General features: G+C 41.5%; 1 long non-coding RNA gene across 1 annotated transcript; it reads left to right on the forward strand.

Moving 5' to 3' along the window:
• Nucleotides 1-10,981: 10,981 nt before the first annotated feature.
• LOC134295842 (uncharacterized) lies at nucleotides 10,982-11,870 on the forward strand. Its single transcript, XR_010002432.1, has 2 exons — nucleotides 10,982-11,396; nucleotides 11,774-11,870. It is a non-coding gene; the product is annotated as an uncharacterized LOC134295842 (long non-coding RNA).
• The last annotated feature ends 6,900 nt before the right edge of the window (nucleotides 11,871-18,770 follow it).

Genomic DNA, 18,770 nt, shown 5'->3' on the forward strand with positions numbered 1-18,770 from the left:
GGGAAGTGTTAGCTGGCCCTGATTGTTTCTTGTCTGGGATTCCTTTGTTTTCTGAGTGTTGTTCTTTATTTACTGTACTGATTTTAGAGTTTTTTAGGGCTGGTAGTTAGATTTTGTTCATTTTCATGTTGAAATTGTCCACATAGTTGTGGATTCCAATGGCTTTTCTGTGTAGTCTGACACAGTGGTTGTTAGAGTAGTCCAGCATTTCTGTGTTCTCAAACAATATGCTGTGTCCAGTTGGTTCATCAAGTGCTCTGCTATGGCTCACAGCAACCTACTTTTTTGTATTAATTACTGAAGCAGATAACAAAATAGCACGTAAAATATTTCCCTACTTTATAACCATTCTTTTATCCTTCCCATAAGTAAAGGTAAAGGTTTTCCCCTGACATCAAGTCCAGTCGTGTCCGACTCTGGGAGTTGGTGCTCATCTCCATTTCTAAGCCGAAAAGCCAGCGTTGTCCGTAGACACCTCCAAGGTCATGTGGCCGACATGACTGCATGGAGCGCCCTTGCTTTCCTGCCAGAGCGGTACCTATTGATCTACTCACATTTGCATGTTTTCGAATTGCTAGGCTGGCAGAAGCTGGGGCTAATAGCAGGAGCTCACTCCGCTCCCTGCATTTGAACCACCAACCTTCCAATCAGCAAGTTCAGCAGATCAACAGTTTAACCCGCTGCGCCATCAGGGATTCCCCATACTATATTAATAAAAAATATTTTTTAAAAACAACATTTTCATCTGTATATATAAGTCATTGTGCGCAACTTATATGCAAATCCCTTTTAATGAAATTCACTGCAAATCTCCACCTCTTTACTTCTTTCTGTTCCTGAAACTGACACTTTGTGAATGTTTGCAAAGCAATATTCAAAACAAGAGTTGTCCCTTTAAGGGCTTATTATATTCCCTTGTAGCAAGTGGACTGCTGAGAAATGTGCTCCAGAAATGCTTGTGCAGCTCCCTCCCTCCATGGATGAGAACATTACCTCCACTCGGTGCTTAGTCATTGTTGGCAGGGGGCCCATATCCCTGGATTAACCTCAGCCCAGTCTGTATTTTTGCCTTTCTAATGCAGATCTTTTTCTTTCTTCAAAGCCAGGGCAACCCAGTCCTATAAACTAATCCTTAGAGGAAGAGCATTGTTGGGAAATGAATACAGCTGGAATGCTGAGGATCACAGTGAATTTCATCTACTGGAAGCAGTGGCATTGTGACGATTTGATTGGCAGGGGAAACATCACAGGGTTGCCAGCTGTGTACTGCCCTGCCCGATCTCTGCCCTGACAGATAAGACAGCAGCATCATCTATGTGGGGGACACTTCTTGCACCTAGAGATTACTGTAGTTGTTTAAAAAAAGGAAGGAAACAAAGTTTAAAATCTAGCACTTGCGCAATTTCAAAAGCCAATTACTATAAAGGAGAAATGAAAGGAAAAACAAAATGGTGATATCTTCAAATTGCGGTATTCTTATATCCCAAAACTTATTTTTGCGGAAATTTCATTTTTAATCAAGATCAGGATGAGGGCTAACAAGCTGAAGCTTCATCCTGACAAGACAAAGGTCCTCCTGGTCAGTCGTGCGGCCAGTTGGGGTATTGTGTGGCAACCTGTGCTCAATGGGGTTACACTCCCCTGAGAATAACGGTCTGCAGTTTAGGGGTCCTCCTCAACTCAGCGCTGATGCTTGAGGCTCAGGCATCGGTGGTGGCTGGGAGGGCCTTTGCACAGTTAAAGCTTGTGTACCTTGAGAAGTCTGACTTGACCACAGTGGTCCATGCCTTAGTTGCCTCCAGATTGGACTACTGCAATGCGCTCTTTGTGGAGCTGCCTTTGAATATGGCCCGGAAATTACAATTGATACAAAGGTCAGCGGCCAGGTTGCTAACTGGAGCGAATTATAGGGAGCGGACAACTCTTCTATTAAAAAAACCTCCACTGGCTGCTGTAATGAAGTATGAGTTTTGTATTCATGTTTGTTGTGTTTAACTATGTGCTTGTGGTTTGGTTGGGTAGGTGTGAGACGGCGGCAGCCATTTAGTGGCTCTCCTCTCTGAGGCAGTTGCCATGGAGATGTGGGTGGAGCCATCTGCCGAGGGGAAGAGACGTGAAGAGGTTTTTAAAAGTGAAGCCTCAGTCTGTGCTCTGATGAGGCACAGGGAAGATTGATTCCAGGTTGATGGGATCAAGGAGACTCAATTGTTCATTTTGAGTCGGTTTCAAATAAATTTGGTGACTTATTTAATGTAGTCTGTGTCCTGGAAAGGCACAGAGAATCTGTGATAGTATATCACAGGGGTGACTATGGTTTGAAGTCACTGGATAGTCCAAATTTCAGACTTTGGGAACCAATCCCAGCTAGACTCACAGAGATCCATTGAAGTAACAGTTTAAAAAGAGCAGAGGAAGAAGTTTTAACTACTTTAAGTAAAAGAAGCAATTCTTTAGAGAGTTTGATTCATCTCATTCTATTATTGTAACTATTAATAAGAATACCTCTAAGTGAAACATCTTTTGTAACCACCAAGCTTGTGCCTGAATAAACTTGATATTGTTCTTTTTACATCAAAGCCTCTGTCGTCTATAGACTCCCTCAGCACAATTGCGCTACCATTTTAACACCGAATAAAGTAAAAGGCTTCCTCTGAGCTATTGGGTGGTTGAGCACTTTCATAATCTAAAGGTGTCTCTCTACACAATGGTGGCTGCATTTCCACTAAGCGGTGGCAGTTATCTTTTATTATTTGGGACATCTATTCATTATTAATTGGGTCTTCTACACTACCCTCTTTTACAGCTGCCTATAAGTTTCCGGTCCCAATTCATGGTGCAGGTTATTACCTACAAAGCCCTAAACAGTTTGGGTCCAGCCTATCTTCACAGTCACGATGGTGGCCCCCTGGCTCTGGAACTCCCTCCCCAGAGAGATTAGATTAGTGTCCACCCTGTCCACCTTCCATAAAGACCTGAAAACCTGGTTGTTCTAATGTGCTGTTGATTAATCAATTCAACAATTGGCTTGTCCTTTCTAGCCTTAACCTAATATCTGACTCTTGCACTTTACTACCAGTCCCGCCCATGCAGTATATTGCACAAACCCTTGCCCCACCCTCTCAGTTCTAAACATGCTCACTGTGCTCGGCTACTGGTTGTTGATGATGATGGTTTATGTTTTTATGATGTTGTATATGTTTTTAAATTATTGTAATGCAATGTATTTTATGGTGTTATATTTTAATTTTGTTTTACTGGGCTTGGTCCCCATGTAAGCCACCCCGAGTCTCTTTCAGGAATTGGGCTAGGATATAAGAATAAAGTTATTACAGTAGAGTCTCACTTAACCAACATAAACAGGCCGGCAGAACGTTGGATAAGCGAATATGATGGATAATAAGGAGGGATTAAGGAAAAGCCTATTAAACATCAGGTTAGATTATGATTTTACAAATGAAGCACCAAAACATCATGTTAGACAACAAATTTGACAGAAAAAGTAGTTCAATACGCAGTAATGCTATGTTGTAATTACTGTATTTACTAATTTAGCACCAAAATATCACAATGTATTGAAAACAATGACTACAAAAATGTGTTGGATAATCCAGAACGTTGGATAAGTGAGACTCTACTGTATTATCAAAAACAAATCATTGGTTTGATTGCTTCCCTTCCGCTTCCCAAAATCTATAAAGCACATATACTTCAGAACAGTGCCTACAATAATTGTTCTCCATTACACTATTTCCCTCCTGTTGCAGTGACCTCCCATCCTTTGGGTTGAAGACAATCATATACAGTACAACCTTACCATTCCTTCCCAGTAAAATATTCACCCATTCTTCCCTCTAGCACCAAGTTTGCAGACGACACCAAACTGGGAGGGATAGCTAACACTCCAGAAGACAGGAGCAGAAATCAAAACGATCTTGACAGATTAGAGAGATGGGTCAAAACTAACAAAATGAAGTTCAACAGAGACAAATGCAAGATACTCCACTTGGGCAGAAAAAATGAAATGCAAAGATACAGAATGGGAGACGCCTGGCTCGACAGCAGTATGTGTGAGAAAGATCTTGTAGTCCTCGTAGACAACAAGTTAAACATGAGCCTACAATGTGATGCGGCAGCAAAAAAAGCCAACAGTACGTTTTCAAGTCACTTCTGACACAATAAAAAAAAACCTTCTTCTGTTAATAAAAATACAGTGGTGTCTTTTTACTATTTCTCAAGAACAGGACACATGCTGTAGTCCCCTTTTTACAGGCTGTTTCTCAGAGCTAAAATTTTCCTTGATATTCGAAAGATCAACTTTTGTTGATGGATTGCAATATGCTTGGTAGGAAAAGTCTGGACTGGCAATACTAAGATGGGAATTATACAGCCTTCTAGGTGTTGTTGAGCTACAGCACCCATTATCCCCCACCATTGGGTTTGCTGGCTATGGCTACTGGGAGCTTCAGCTCAACAACCACTGGAGAGCCATAGAGTTTGCATCGGCATGAAAAGGGTTGCATCCTGCTCCTTCCATGTTGCGTTAGCACAACCCTGTGTATTTAACCTAAGCCACTGATGGAATGTGCTGCCCCTGAGGACTACTATTTTTGGTCTTTGTGCCTCCCACAAAAAAGATTATCTAATCCTAAAATAGAATATGACTTAAAATAAACAATAGTACCTCTAGTTGCTACTCAAAACCAGATTGTGTGGCTATTCTATCAAGTAAGACTGAGTAAATTTGATGGGTCTGATGGCCAATTTGCCCACCTGGGATCCATCATGGGCCACACCTGTGTCACTGTGATACTGAAATTTCACAGCCACCTATACAAAAAATGTTGCCGAGAGCTTAGAGACACAGCCAGGAGAAATGTTCTTTTGCACAATAAGTCCCGACAGCAATGCCATGGGAAGTCTGAGTTATAGTTTTCTAAAACTGAATTTTCCCAAGCTGGACCTAGGGTTGCCTCCCCTTCTTCCTGGGCAAACAGATCCACTCTCCACCAATTCACCCCATAGCAAAATTGATAGGAAACATGCATTTTACATAGGCTGAAAAGCTTTAGTGAAAAGGTCACATACACACCTGTTTTGTCTCCGCTCTAAATACCATTTAACCTTTGCCAAATACCTGTTATTTTTTAAGATTAGTATTGAAATTAGCATAAAGCAATGCAGCTGAACCCATTAGTCAAAATGCTCACCTTGCCAAATGTTGTGTAGTTGGATGTTGACCTTTGGTTCCCACAGCTGCGCTTCGTCTTGGTGCCATTTTTGTCTTCCCCATCCTGTCATTTATTCCGTTTGACTGTGGTGACCCAGCCCTTGACAAAATGGCATGTGGCTCACTAGACCATGGCAGATTAAAATGACAGTGAAGGCAAATGAGGCCAAGGACAATGAGAGGCAGGAAAGCCTCTTAAAGACTTCATCCCTTGCAGTCTTCTCTCCATTTCTCTGCACTGCCGAAACAGGAAGGTTGTCACAGGAAACAAGGCCACTTTTAGTTTCCATCATGAGACTCTTTGTGGCAGTTGCCCAACTACCCAACTCCTAATGACAGAAGCCGGAGAGAGGCCAGATAGAAAGGAGGAAAGGCAGGGAAAGGACATGGGATGGCTGCCATCGCTGAAGATGGAAAGGACATGAAAGGAGACAGTTCCCTCTACTTTTACCCACTTTCATGTAATGGGGTCCTAAAAAGAAGATGCCTCCAAGTGAAGGAAGAGGTGAGAAATAGCATTATGGCAGGTCAATGCAGGTTTGTTTACAAGTAGAATTTTTAAAAATGTCCAGCAATGGAGAACATTTGGTAACACTTACTAGTCAATGTGTTGTCAAAGGCTTTCATGGCCAGAATCACTGAGTTGTTGTATGTTTTCCGGGCTGTATGGCCATGTTCCAAAAGCATTCTCTCCTGACATTTTGCCCACATCTATGGCAGGTATCCTAGGAGGTTGTTAGGTATATTAGAACCTAAACAAGGGAGGTTTATATATCTATGGAATGTCCAGGGTGGGAGAAAGAACTCTTGTCTGTTGGAGGCCAGTGTGAATGTTGTAATTAATTACCTTGATTAGCAATAATAGCCTTGCCAGCTTCAAAGCCTGACTTCTTCCTGCCTGGGGCAATCCTTTGATGAACAAAATCTGGCAACCAGTATTAAACTCTAAAATCAGAACAGTAAATAAAGAACAACACTCTGAAAACACTGGAATTCCAGACATGAATTAATCAGGGCCAACTAACACCTCTGAACAAAGGATTCCCCCAGGCAGGAAACAGCCAAGCTTTCATACTGGCAAGGCCATTAATGCTAATGAAGGTGATTAATTACAACATTCATATCTGCCTCCAACTGACAAGAGTTCTTTCTCCCACCCTGGACCTTCCACAGATTTATAAATCCCACTTGCCTAGTTTCCAACAGACCTCACAACCTCTGAGGATGCCTGCCATAGATGTGGGTGAAACATCAGAAGAGAATGTTTCTGGAACATGGCCATACAGCCCGGAAAACACACAAAACCTACTTACTAGTTAAAGGTAGGTAAAGGTTTCCCCCTGATATTAAGTCCAGTAGTGTCCGACTGTGTGGGTTGGTGCTCATCTCCATTTCTAAGCCAAAGAGCCATCATTGTCCATAGACAAGGTCATATGGCTGGCATGACTGCATGGAGTACTGTTATCTTGCCACCAGAGTGGTACCTATTGATCTACTCACATTTGTATGTTTTCAAACTGCTTGGTTGGCAGAAGCTGAGGCTAACAGTGGGCGCTCACTCCTCTCCCCAGATTCAAACCTGCAACCTTTCCATCTGCAAATTTAGCAGCTCAGCACTTTAACACGCTGCGCCATTGGGGGCTCCCTCACTTACTAGGCACATTGTTTCAATTCAGCCCTAGTTTTACAGTTTGAGCATCACTTATCCTGAATTCCAAAATATGAAATAATCAAAAATCCCAAATTTGGGCATCATTTCTAAGATACCTTATTATCTTCTTACATAAAAAAGATATTATGAAATTTGGAAAAAAAAATTCAAAATCCAAAACACTTTCGGTTTTAAGCATTTTGGATAAGGGCTACTCAGCCTGTACTAGCACTTCACTGTGCTACTACTGAGGCCTTAATGTTCTTCCTACTATTGTCAAGTTGACTTCAGCTTATGTCAATCCCATGAATCTCTCAATCAAGACATAAAAGCAGATCATAACAGTAACAAAAATAATGAAACTTCTACATCACCCTGTTATCATCCCTGCTCAGGTCTTGCAGTGCTTTGCCTTCCTTGATGGAGTCTATGCACTTTTTCCTAACTTCTTTTCCTATTGCTTCTTTCCTTACAAAGTATCGCGATTTTTTTTCCGAATGAGCCATGTTCACTCATGATATATTCAAAGTACAGTATGCTCTTGGTATCCACTGGGATTTGGTTCCAGGACCCCCATAGATATCTAAGCCCATGGGTGCTCAAGTCCCATTATATAATGGCATAATAAAATGATGCTCCTTATCTAAAAAAAAAAAAAGCAACATCAAGGTTTCCTTTATGGATTTGTTTTTAATTTTTCAAACACAGATGGTTGACTCCATGGTTACAGAATCCATAAATATAGAGACCTCACTGTACAACAGCATCATTTTAAGCGTCTTGGGTTTTAAGGTATGTTCAAGTTTTATTTGTTCTTGGGCCCATTTATTTTTCCTTGGTCCCATCTCAGTCTTTAGTATTACCAGTATCAGGAACCAGCAAAAATAATGATTTTTTTTTCATTTATGGCATTCCTTGGAGAAGGTGATCTGCTGCTTACACAGTTGCCCTTACATGTTAAGATTAAGATGTCTTCATTTTTTAATTTTAACCTTGAAGGAGTCAACACAGGTTGCTGCCCCAGGTGGCAGATTTTAGGCATCATGAATAGGCTGTAAATGATTAGTTATTTAATTTGGTTTTATTGGATTTTTACTGCTAGAGATGGAGAGCGATACTTGTGGGAGTTTTCTGCCTCCTGTGCCAATAAAGTTGGCTGGATGGCTGTGCTCTGTGAATCTCGGCTTAGGTGTGTTTGAAAATCTGTCATAGACAACAAAACGTTTTGGGTGAAAATATTCCAAATACAAAATTGAGTCTCCTCACACCCCTTCCCAAGTTGTGGGCGAGGAAGATGTGCTTTTAACACTTTGACTAACTTATCTGCTAATTCTGCTGTCTGAATTGATTTTCTTTTAAATTATATGATTTAGATAAATGCTTTCACTTTAATTTTAGGGTGGAGCCCCTGGTGGCACAGCAGATTAAACTGCTGAGCTGCTGAACTTGCTGACTGAAACATCGGTGGTTTGAATCCGGGGAGTGGGGTGAGCTCTCGCTGTTAGCCCCAGCTGCTGCCAACCTAGCAATTGGAAACATGCAAATATGAGTAGATCAATAGGTACCACTCTGGCGGGAAAGTAACAGTCATGCTGACCACATGACCTTGGAGGTGTCTATGGACAACGCCGGCTCTTCGGCTTAGAAATGGAGATGAGCACCAACCCCCAGAGTCCGACTCAACAAGACTTAATGTCAGAGGAAAGCCTTTATCTTAATTGTAGGTTTGCTGGGGAATTTCAATTATCAAAGTGTTTGTCATTTTAATTATTCATTATGAACCATTGTGAACTATATTCATGTGATGGGTGCTATGTACATATCATAAAACATTAAATACAATGAATTCAGGTAACAGAAGGTGCTTCGGATCTTGTTCTTGTAGGACTTGCTCTGTAATATTAACTGTGGGCTCTCCAGACCCAGTCGATCTCTTGCTAATTATTCAAGGCCACTTTTGCAGCATACCTTGACAGAAACCTACCATCTCTTCCCCAGCCAGCTATTTCCCTAATTTAATTTTCCTCCTCTGCTTTTCATAAATATGTATTGACCAGCTGAGTTCCAGGTCTGGCTGCAGTCCCTCTGCTTTGTGATGTCCCTGGCAGGCTCCTCTTCTCCCAGGAGTCCTGCAGTGTCAACATGCCAGTCAGAATTGATTAGCCGCTTTTGAGACTCAGCCCATTCCCGGTGACAGCTGTTTCCACTGCCAAGCCTATAGATGGACAACACAGAGATGGACAACACTCATTCATTTTTTTTTCCTGGAGGTGATTCATTACAAATATTCCAATGGCCTTCAGGAATTACATTAAACACTGGGGAGGATCTCCTGAACTAGGGAAAGATTAGATTATATTAACAGATCTTGAAAATATTATTACTTTTGATACATTCAATCAATGGGAAACTGGTCAGTGGTTCCCAAACTTTTTTTTTGACCAGGGACCACTCTTCAACATTAGTACCAAAAGGGTTACAAATCAGGTTTTGATCAACTTTAGATTTGGTTTCATTATTTGGGGTGCTGATTCAGAAAATTGCATTGGATAGACCACATCAGCTGGTCAGCTCTGAGAAAAGGAATGGAAATGCAATACCGTATATACTCAAGTATAAGCCGACCCGAATATAAGCCGAGGCACCTAATTTTACCACACAAAAACTGGGAAAACATTGACTCCAGTATAAGCTGAGATACCAATAAAATTACATTAATTGAGGTATCAGTAGTTTAAATGTTTTTGAATCTTTACATCAAACTATAATTTAAGATATGACTGTTCAACTCTGAATAAATCATTATTTTCATCTTCAATGTAAATGTGCTTATGTATCTTTTTAATAATAATAGAGTGAAATAATAAATGTAATAATAATAAATGAAGTAAAATAATAAATGTAATAATAGAGTAAAATAATAAATGTATTAATAATAAAAATAAAGTAAAATAAATGTAAAAGTAACAATAATAAAGTAAAATATTAAATGTAATAATAATAATTAATAGTAAAATAATAAATGTAACAATACCAATAATAATAGAGAAAAATAATAAATATACCATATATACTTGAGTATAAGCCCACCTGAATATAAGCCCACCAGGACGCTCAACGAGGAGGGGTTTTTTTTTCAGTCCTAAAAAAGGGCTGAAAAACTAGGCTTATATTCAAGTATATACAGTAAATAAAACTAAATAAATAAATATATGAACAAATGAATGAATAAAGAGGAAGGAGGTGCGCAGATCGGATTTTCATTCTCGTGGCCCACAGGTTGGGAACCACTGTGTTACACACAGAGCTAATCTTTTCCATCTTGGGCCTGGATTTGCAGATGTGGCCAGCTAGCATGATGGTGAGACTTGACAAACTCCCTTTTGTAGCAGCAGGCAGTTAAAAATCCAAGGCAAAGCAACAAAAGGAGATAGCATTTGCAATATAATTTGTGCTGTGTTGTCCGGTTGTGTGAATTGATGAAATCCTTCACGGCTAGAATCCCCCAAAAGGTGAATGGTCAGAGGAAAATGTCAGGTGTCTTTCACACTGCACAGTACACATTACAATTTCACTTGCATCCATAGATATTAAGCACCCCACTATAAAGTGACAATCTCAGGATTCCATAAGATGACATTTAAAAGTGGAATCATAGCTCTACCACAAGGGTGGTAAAAACACCACAACCTCCAGGCATCCCCTGGGCAATATCCTTGCAGACAGTCAATTCTCTCACATCAGAAGCAACACAGTTTCTCAAGTTGCTTCTGACACAAAAAAAAATAGATCTACATACCATGTAGTGTGAAATGACTCCTGGGAAGCAACTAAAGTTTGAAGTTCCCTGTTCATTCAGGAATGCAACAGGAGCGAAAAGGCAATTTCAGACTCCACAGAAACAATGGAAGCTGCATAGTAGAAGAGACTCAAAGACCTTAGGGACATGTATCAGATATTGCTTTGCAGATCTGCAACTTTATTCCCAGAAGAGGTGATATGCAGTGGAGGGAGATGTCGTGACACTCCCTGACCCATTTTAAAATGCTGCTGTATTCAACCATATCAACATACCCTTTTTACCAGTTCATATCTCCATCAGGTGCAGCTCTCTAGTAAAGATCCTGATGGCACATTGAAAACCACTTGTCAAAGGCTGAACACTATGTGCAAAATGCAAAATCCTGTAGACTATATACTGGAAGATAGGTTGATAACAAGTGTATTATGTGATTGCTTTCTGCGTAGAATTATTGTGTGCCTTCAACTTATCTCAACTTATGGCAACCTTGCAGTGAAGTCATAATGGGATGATGATGATGATGATGATGATGATGATGATGATGTTTACTTATATCCCACTTTTTCTCTCCACCACCCAGAGGACCTTTTCATTGGCAGCCCCACGACTGTGGAATGACCTGCCAGAAGAACTCAGACACCTAAAAGAGCTGTCAGAATTAAAAACCATGTAAAGCCCTATCTCTTCTGGTAGGCCTACCCAGACAGTCTTTAAACGTGAGTTTTAAATGTCCTTTACTTGATCTCTGTTTTGTGCGTTTTGGTGTTTATTTCATAGAAATAAGTTTTGGCATGTAACTTTTATGGAGGTACGTTTTAGTGTATGCATTTGTAGTGATTTTGCTGTGCTTATGTATTTTTATAACCTTCCTCAAGCCACGAGGAGAGACAGATAAGAAATAAAATTATTATTTTGTTGTATGACACAGCAAACAAGATAGATATGTTGGATTTCATATCACAAAATCACAAGTCGAACACTTCCCAAGTGTCTAGGACTGTGTGATGTATTTTCGGATGATGTGTGCAGATCCCAATAGGGTGGCCTTTTGCAGTTGGCAGATCGTAATTTTGTCAATGTCTATTGTTTCCAGATGCCGGCTTGGATCTTTTGGCACGGCACCCAATGTGCCCATCACCACCAGGACCACCTGTACTGGTTTCAAGTTCAATCTTGAGGTCCTGATAGCGGCTGAGTTTTTCCTGTTGTTTTTCGTCAATGTGACAAACATTCCAAATGCCGGCTGAGATCTTTTGGCACGGCACCCAGTGTACCAATCACCACTGGGACCACCTGCACTGGTTTCTGCCAGAGTCTTTGAAGTTCAATCTTGAGGTCCTGATAGTGGCTGAGTTTTTCCTGTTGTTTTTGTCAATGTGACTGTCACCTGGGATGACATCAATGATCCAAACCTTTTTCTTTTCCACAACTGTCATGTCTGGTGTGTTGTGTTCCAGAACTTTGTCAGTCTGGATTCAGAAGTCCCACAGTATCTTTGCATGCTCATTTTCCAATACTTTTGCAGGTTTGTGATCCCACCAGTTCTTTACTTTTGGGAGGTGGTACTTGAGGCCTGTTTGTAGTCTGTCTGTGCGATTTTCTTACAGCAGCTGAGGATATTATTATTATTATTATTATTATTATTATTATTATTATTATTATTATTATTCTCCTCTTATGCTTCACTGCCCTTACTTGTGAAAGTCTTTTCTTCCTATTTTTTAAATCTCTAAACTCATGTATTGATTGTAGGTATCTTATGCCAAATATCTTTGGGAAAGATTGCCTTTTTCTGTTTTCCATTTATTGTTGGTATTTTATTATTTTTTAAAAGCTAATATGCCTCCTGAAATCTCATGGGATTGCTTAAACATTTTCTAGATAGTCATTTTGGTGACAACCCCCCTGATGCTCTCCATCCATACCTCCTACGATCCCCTAGTGACACCACTGAGTTATCATTAATCTGCATGATGGCACTTTTTTCATGTCAGGAATGACTTGAGAAACTGCAAGTCACTTCTGGTGTGAGCGAATTGGCATCTGCAAGGACATTGCCCAAAGGACACCTGGATGTTTGATATTTTACCATCCTGTGGGAGGCTTCTTTTATGTCCCTGCATGGGGAGCTCCCCGGATTCAAACCTCCGACCTTTCAGTCAGCAGTCCTGCTGTCACAAGGTTTAACCCATTGCACTATTGTGGGCTCCATGATAGCACAAGTTCTGAAGTAATGAAAGGCATGTCACTCAGCACAACAGAAATGACTTTCCACTTTTGAGTTGGACAAATTGCCCTGAGGGTGGCATTGTATGGTTCTTTTTAACTGAAGAAGCCTTGAGCATGAAGCCCCTCAATATGATTTCATTTTGAGCAGCTTGGTATTGAACTGTCCAGTAAAAGGTTCCACTTTACCCTCACTTTAAACATAGAAATTAAGAGTTACTAACTTGGCTAGAGAAATGAAACATTCTCTCTCTATTTTCAAATGAAAAGTACAATTTAATATAGTCCAGATTCTGAAATAGGAAGAAGGAATTATCAATCTGAGGTACACATTTATAGAGACCATATATGTATATATTTAATAAAAATCCTGAATCAAGAAAATTTGCTACATAAATAATACAATGCTCTGATTAATGGCGTTCCACTTGGTTTGCAGACACCTGTTTAAAAATCTGGGGATTGAAAGCTTTGTTACCAGGCCATGTTTTCTATAAAGGTAACTGAAGTCTCTTTGGCTTCCAGTAGTCTAGGCATACCCTTGTTTCACAGAAAGCAGAAAATCCAACAGGCATCTCTCTCTCTCCTTGGTAGTTTTAACTTCATTAATAATATTAATGAGCCTCTGGTGGCACAGCGGATTAAAACTCTGAGCTGCTGAACTTCCTGACCAAAAGGTTGGTGGTTTGAATTTTGGGAGTAGAGTGAGCTCCTGCTGTTAACCCTAGCTTCTGCCAACCTAGCAGTTCAAAAATATGCAAATGTGAGTAGATCAATAGGTACCGTTCTGGCGAGAAGGTAATGGCGTTCCATGCAGTCATGCCAGCCACATGACCTTGGAGGTGTCCATGGACAACGCTGGCTCTTTGGCTTAGAAATTGAGATGAGCACCAACCCCCAGAGTTGGACAAAACTAGACTTAATGTCAGGGAAAACCTTTACATTTATCTAGATTGCATGGCTGCAGACTCCTAGTGTGCTTGCTTTGTCACATCAAGTCATTTCCAAAGTATGGTCTCCTTAAGGTGAACTTATTACAAGGCTTTCTTGCCAAGATTTGTTGAGAGGGGGCTTGCCCTTGCCATCATCCCAGGCTGTAAGAATGTGACTTACCAAGGTTACCCAGTGGGTTTCCATAGTCAAATTGTTCTGCTCTCCAGAATCATAGTACAATGCCCAGTCCTCTACACCACAACGCAAAGTAATATTGCTAAACACTGACCAGTTAAGAATCTATAATTCTAGATTATAAATGTATAATTCTAGTTACGAATGCCAGCCATTATCACAATGGCATCACTAGGGCTTATGTCACCCAGTACAGAAACCCATGGAGTCACCCCATGGTCTCTTCCTCAATTCTCTAATCTACAGTAACGTTCTGTAGTGTGACAGCAGTGTGTGCGAAAAAGACCTTGGAGTCCTCGTGGACAACAAGTTAAACATGAGCCAACAATGTGATGCAGCAGCTAAAAAAGCCAACGGGATTCTGGCCTGCATCAATAGGGGTATAGCGTCTAGATCCAGGGAAGTCATGCTCCCCCTCTATTCTGCCTTGGTCAGACCACACCTGGAATACTGCGTCCAATTCTGGGCACCACAGTTGAAGGGAGATGTTGACAAGCTGGAAAGCGTCCAGAGGAGGGCGACTAAAATGATTAAGGGTCTGGAGAACAAGCCCTATGAGGAGCGGCTTAAAGAACTGGGCATGTTTAGCCTGCAGAAGAGAAGGCTGAGAGGAGACCTGATCGCCATGTACAAATACGTGAAGGGAAGTCATACGGAGGAGGGAGCAAGCTTGTGTTCTGCTGCCCTGCAGACTAGGACACGGAACAATGGCTTCAAACTACAGGAAAGGAGATTCCACCTGAACATCAGGAAGAACTTCCTCACTGTGAGAGCTGTTCGACAGTGGAACTCTCTCCCCGGGGCCGTGGTGGAGGCTCCTTCCTTGGAGGCTTTTAAGCAGAGGCTGGATGGCCATCTGTCGGGGGTGCTTTGAATGCGATTTCCTGCTTCTTGGCAGAGGGTTGGACTGGATGGCCCATGAGGTCTCTTCCAACTCTACTATTCTATGATTCTATGATTCTATGATTCTCTTCTCTTTTTTTCTTTTAGACTATCTATTTGAGTATTCATAATGTATTGTAAGCAGAACTACATTTTATGTTTCACAAAGAAGACTAAGGCATGTGACCAGTTTTGTTATTGTACTTGTGAGATCCATTACTATGCCGTTTCATGGCAGCCCAAATCTGCTTCCTAAAATTGTTGTCCTCTTCATTCTGTTGGCAGGACTGGTCCTGCTGAAGTATAAAAGGAAAGAAACACTCATGTGGGATAAGTCTTGCCAAGAAGCTATCAGTGTCCAGATGGCAGAAAGGGTGGGGAGAAAGGTGAAGGTAGCTGATTTCCATGTATTACATCTAACCAAACCAGTGCTGGCTTTGGCTGCATGCTTGGAACATAAATTTCAGACTCAATCCCAAGGCTTTCTGTTACTTTTGTTCCCAAACAAACAAGAGACAAAGCCATAGCAGCCTCTTCCAGCTGCTGCCCGGGGTCTTTTCATCTACCCACCAGCTGCAGCAGGAAGGACTGTGCTGAAGGAGGTAGATGAAAGGAAACAGTGAAAAGAAGTCCTATCTGCTTTGTCTCATGCTTCATCAGTGAATTCGGAGTGTGGGGAGAGAAAAGAATGAGACTGCAGACCTTTAGAAAAAAACAGTTAGATAGAGCTAAAACATATTCATAAATATTTAACTTCCCTTGATTTTGCAGTTATCTGATTCAAAACCAGAATGTCAAATTTGTTTAGAAAATGTTGGGCTTCGGACACATCCCATCTCAGTATGATGCTTGACGTATTCATAATAATCATTGTTAGATGTTGTCAGAACCAATCTCTGTCCTCTATCAAATATCCCAAAGGCACACAGTGTGTCCATCCCCCAATAGACACAAAAGAGGAGCCTCCAGTGGCCTAGGGGATAAAAGCCTTGCGACTTGAAGGTTGGGTTGTTGACCTGAAGGCTGCCAGGTTCGAATCCCACCCAGGGAGACTGCGGATGAGCTCCCTCTATCAGCTCCAGCTCCATGCAGGGACATGAGAGAAGCCTCCCACAAGGATGGTAAAACATCAAAACATCCAGGCGTCCCCTGGGCAATGTCCTTGCAGACAGCCAATTCTCTCACATAGAATCATAGAATAGTAGAGTTGGAAGAGACCACATGGGCCATCCAGTCCAACCCCCTGCTAAGAAGCAGGAAATCGCATTCAAAGTACCCCCGACAGATGGCCATCCAGCCTCTGCTTAAAAGCCTCCAAAGAAGGCTTGCTCCTGACACGAAAAAAAAATAGACACAAAAGTCACTTTCTAAAGAGATGTGTAGGCATAAACTCCCATTACACTTATGCATGTCATCTGGGAAGGCTGGATCCAGCATTTCCTTTATGCAATGGCCCCTGCATTAGTGCAGCTTACTCATCTGCTGACAACATATGTTTCCCATCTTCACTGAGTAGCCCGAGGAAGTGACTCCAAGCAGCATTCAGTTGCATTTTTGCAGCTAGAAAACACACAGAGACACAAACAATACCATTCTCCCAGGAGATCCAGAGACTGATGTCTTCTTTACACTTTTAGCTACAGGAACACTGCTGTATGCTGCTCTCTCCAGCCACCAAATGGCTGAAACAAGAGCATTCCAGAAACTCGCAGGTCAGAAAAAGGCAAAATTATGCTTGTTAGAGCTGTATGCTTCAGCAAGCTCATGTGAGATTATGACCACAGGGAAATATTTCATTTATTTATATTTTTTTTCATTTATAGCTAATATTTCCCTTAAAGGGGACTGAAAGCTGCTTATAACACCAAGGTGGCTTACATTTCAAATTCAAGTTGCTTTGAGGGCATATCCAGACAGCACCTAAAGTGCGCCCCCACCCCTGAGTTTTCCCCTGGGACGTTCAAATGACATCTCAGGGAAAACAAGTGCTTTTGGTACAAAGCAGGAAAACCCTGCTTTACGCCCAGGTAATTTGTCTGCTGGAAAGACCCGGGTCTTTTAGAAGACCCAGGTTTTTCCAGGTGCGGAGGCTGTGTAGATGGGACCAGGGATCACGCTGCATGACTTCCGGTGCCCATCTACACATCTGTCTTGAGGTTCTTGGCCTCCTGGAGTCCAAGAAATCTGAGACAGCCCCCACCCCCTCCCAACACTCCTTTAGTAAGGTAAGGTTTTTCCCTGACATTAAGTCCAGTCGTGTTTGACTCTGGAGGTTGGTGCTCATCTCCATTTCTAAGCCGAAGAGCTGGCATTGTCTGTAGACACCTCCAAGGTCATGTGGCCGGCATGACTGCATGGAGCGCTGTTACCCCTTTAAGAAGCCTTAAAACAAGGAAGATGACTCACCCAGCCATCATTCCCCCTTCTCTGGAGTTCTCCTGGCACATACCAGTGATGCGCCAGGAAAGGGGGGGGAACACTCTGGCAAAGGTGGAATAAAATAATAATAATAATAATAATAATAATAATAATAATAATAATAATAATAATAATAATAAAACTTTATTTATACCCCACCACCATCTCCCGGGGACTCGGGTGGCTTACATGGGACCATGCCCAAAACAATACAATGTAAACAGCATATAAAAGAACAGCACATCACAATACAATAAGCAATACAATAAATAATATCCATTACAAAATAAAACAAGGAGACAATGAAAACAAGGGCATCCAGGTGAGTTATTTTCCTTGTTTAAGGCTTTTTAAAAGGATTTTCTTTTGTGTTCTGGAGCCCTGATGGAAAGCACAGCAGGGCATGTAGACAACCCTCCCCCCTCCCCCCCCCGCCCCCCCCCCCCCACACACACACACACGGAAAAGCATGTGCTTTCTGAAGGGGCGGGATAGACTAGAATCTAGGAAAAATCTCATTTTAAAAAACATGATTGCTCCCGGGTTAAAGGGCTGCGTGGAATCGCCATGGATCTCCTTTGTGGAGAGAAAAATCGGGGTATAAATAATAATAATCATCATCATCATCATCATCATCATCCAAACTGTCTAAAACAGGTGACAAACACAATTTGCATAGTTCTCGGTCCTATTACATTCCATGTCTCTCCCACACTGTGTAAGCACTCTGAAGCTTTAACATCACCCAGTATTGCATCTGAAGGAGTGAGCTGATGTCTACAAATCTTATGTCAAGATTTAAATCAGGTAGAGAGTGGTGTAGTGGCTTGAGTGCAAGTCTGCATTTCTGGAGAGTAGTGTTTGGTTCCCTCCTAAGGCATGGAGAGCCATTAGGTGACCCTGGGCAAGTCTCATCACCAGAAGACCCTGTAATGTTGCTATAAGTCCAAAATGGACTTAAAGGTTTACATGTACTTCTAGATTCTCTTTTTCTTCCCCTTCCATTTCCATTTTTAAGGTAACAAATACTCAGTAAACATTTGAAAGCATCATTGATACAAGATCAACATTTACAGGGAAATTCTGAGAGTAAATTATTGCCAGTTTCAGAAAACATAACCCATCTGATAACCTAGTGATATAGCCTCCTGATCACTACAACCCAAAAGCTCCGTATTGTTCAGAATGCGGCAGCCAGGCTATTCACAAGAACACCCATGAAATGCCACATAACACCAGTCCTGCAGCATTTGCATTGGCTTCCAACTGATTGCTGTGGTTTATATAAGATGCTAGTTCTGACCTTTAAAATTCTTTACGGCCAGGGCCCATCGTACCTTAGGGATTGTCTCTCCTTCTCCCATCATTGGAGGTTGCAACGACCATCCCAACGTGACTTACTTTATGTACCGGGTCCTAGAGAAGTGCACTTGGAA

The sequence above is a fragment of the Anolis carolinensis genome, chromosome 2, assembly GCF_035594765.1.
Source record: "Anolis carolinensis isolate JA03-04 chromosome 2, rAnoCar3.1.pri, whole genome shotgun sequence".
Lineage (NCBI taxonomy): Eukaryota > Metazoa > Chordata > Lepidosauria > Squamata > Dactyloidae > Anolis > Anolis carolinensis.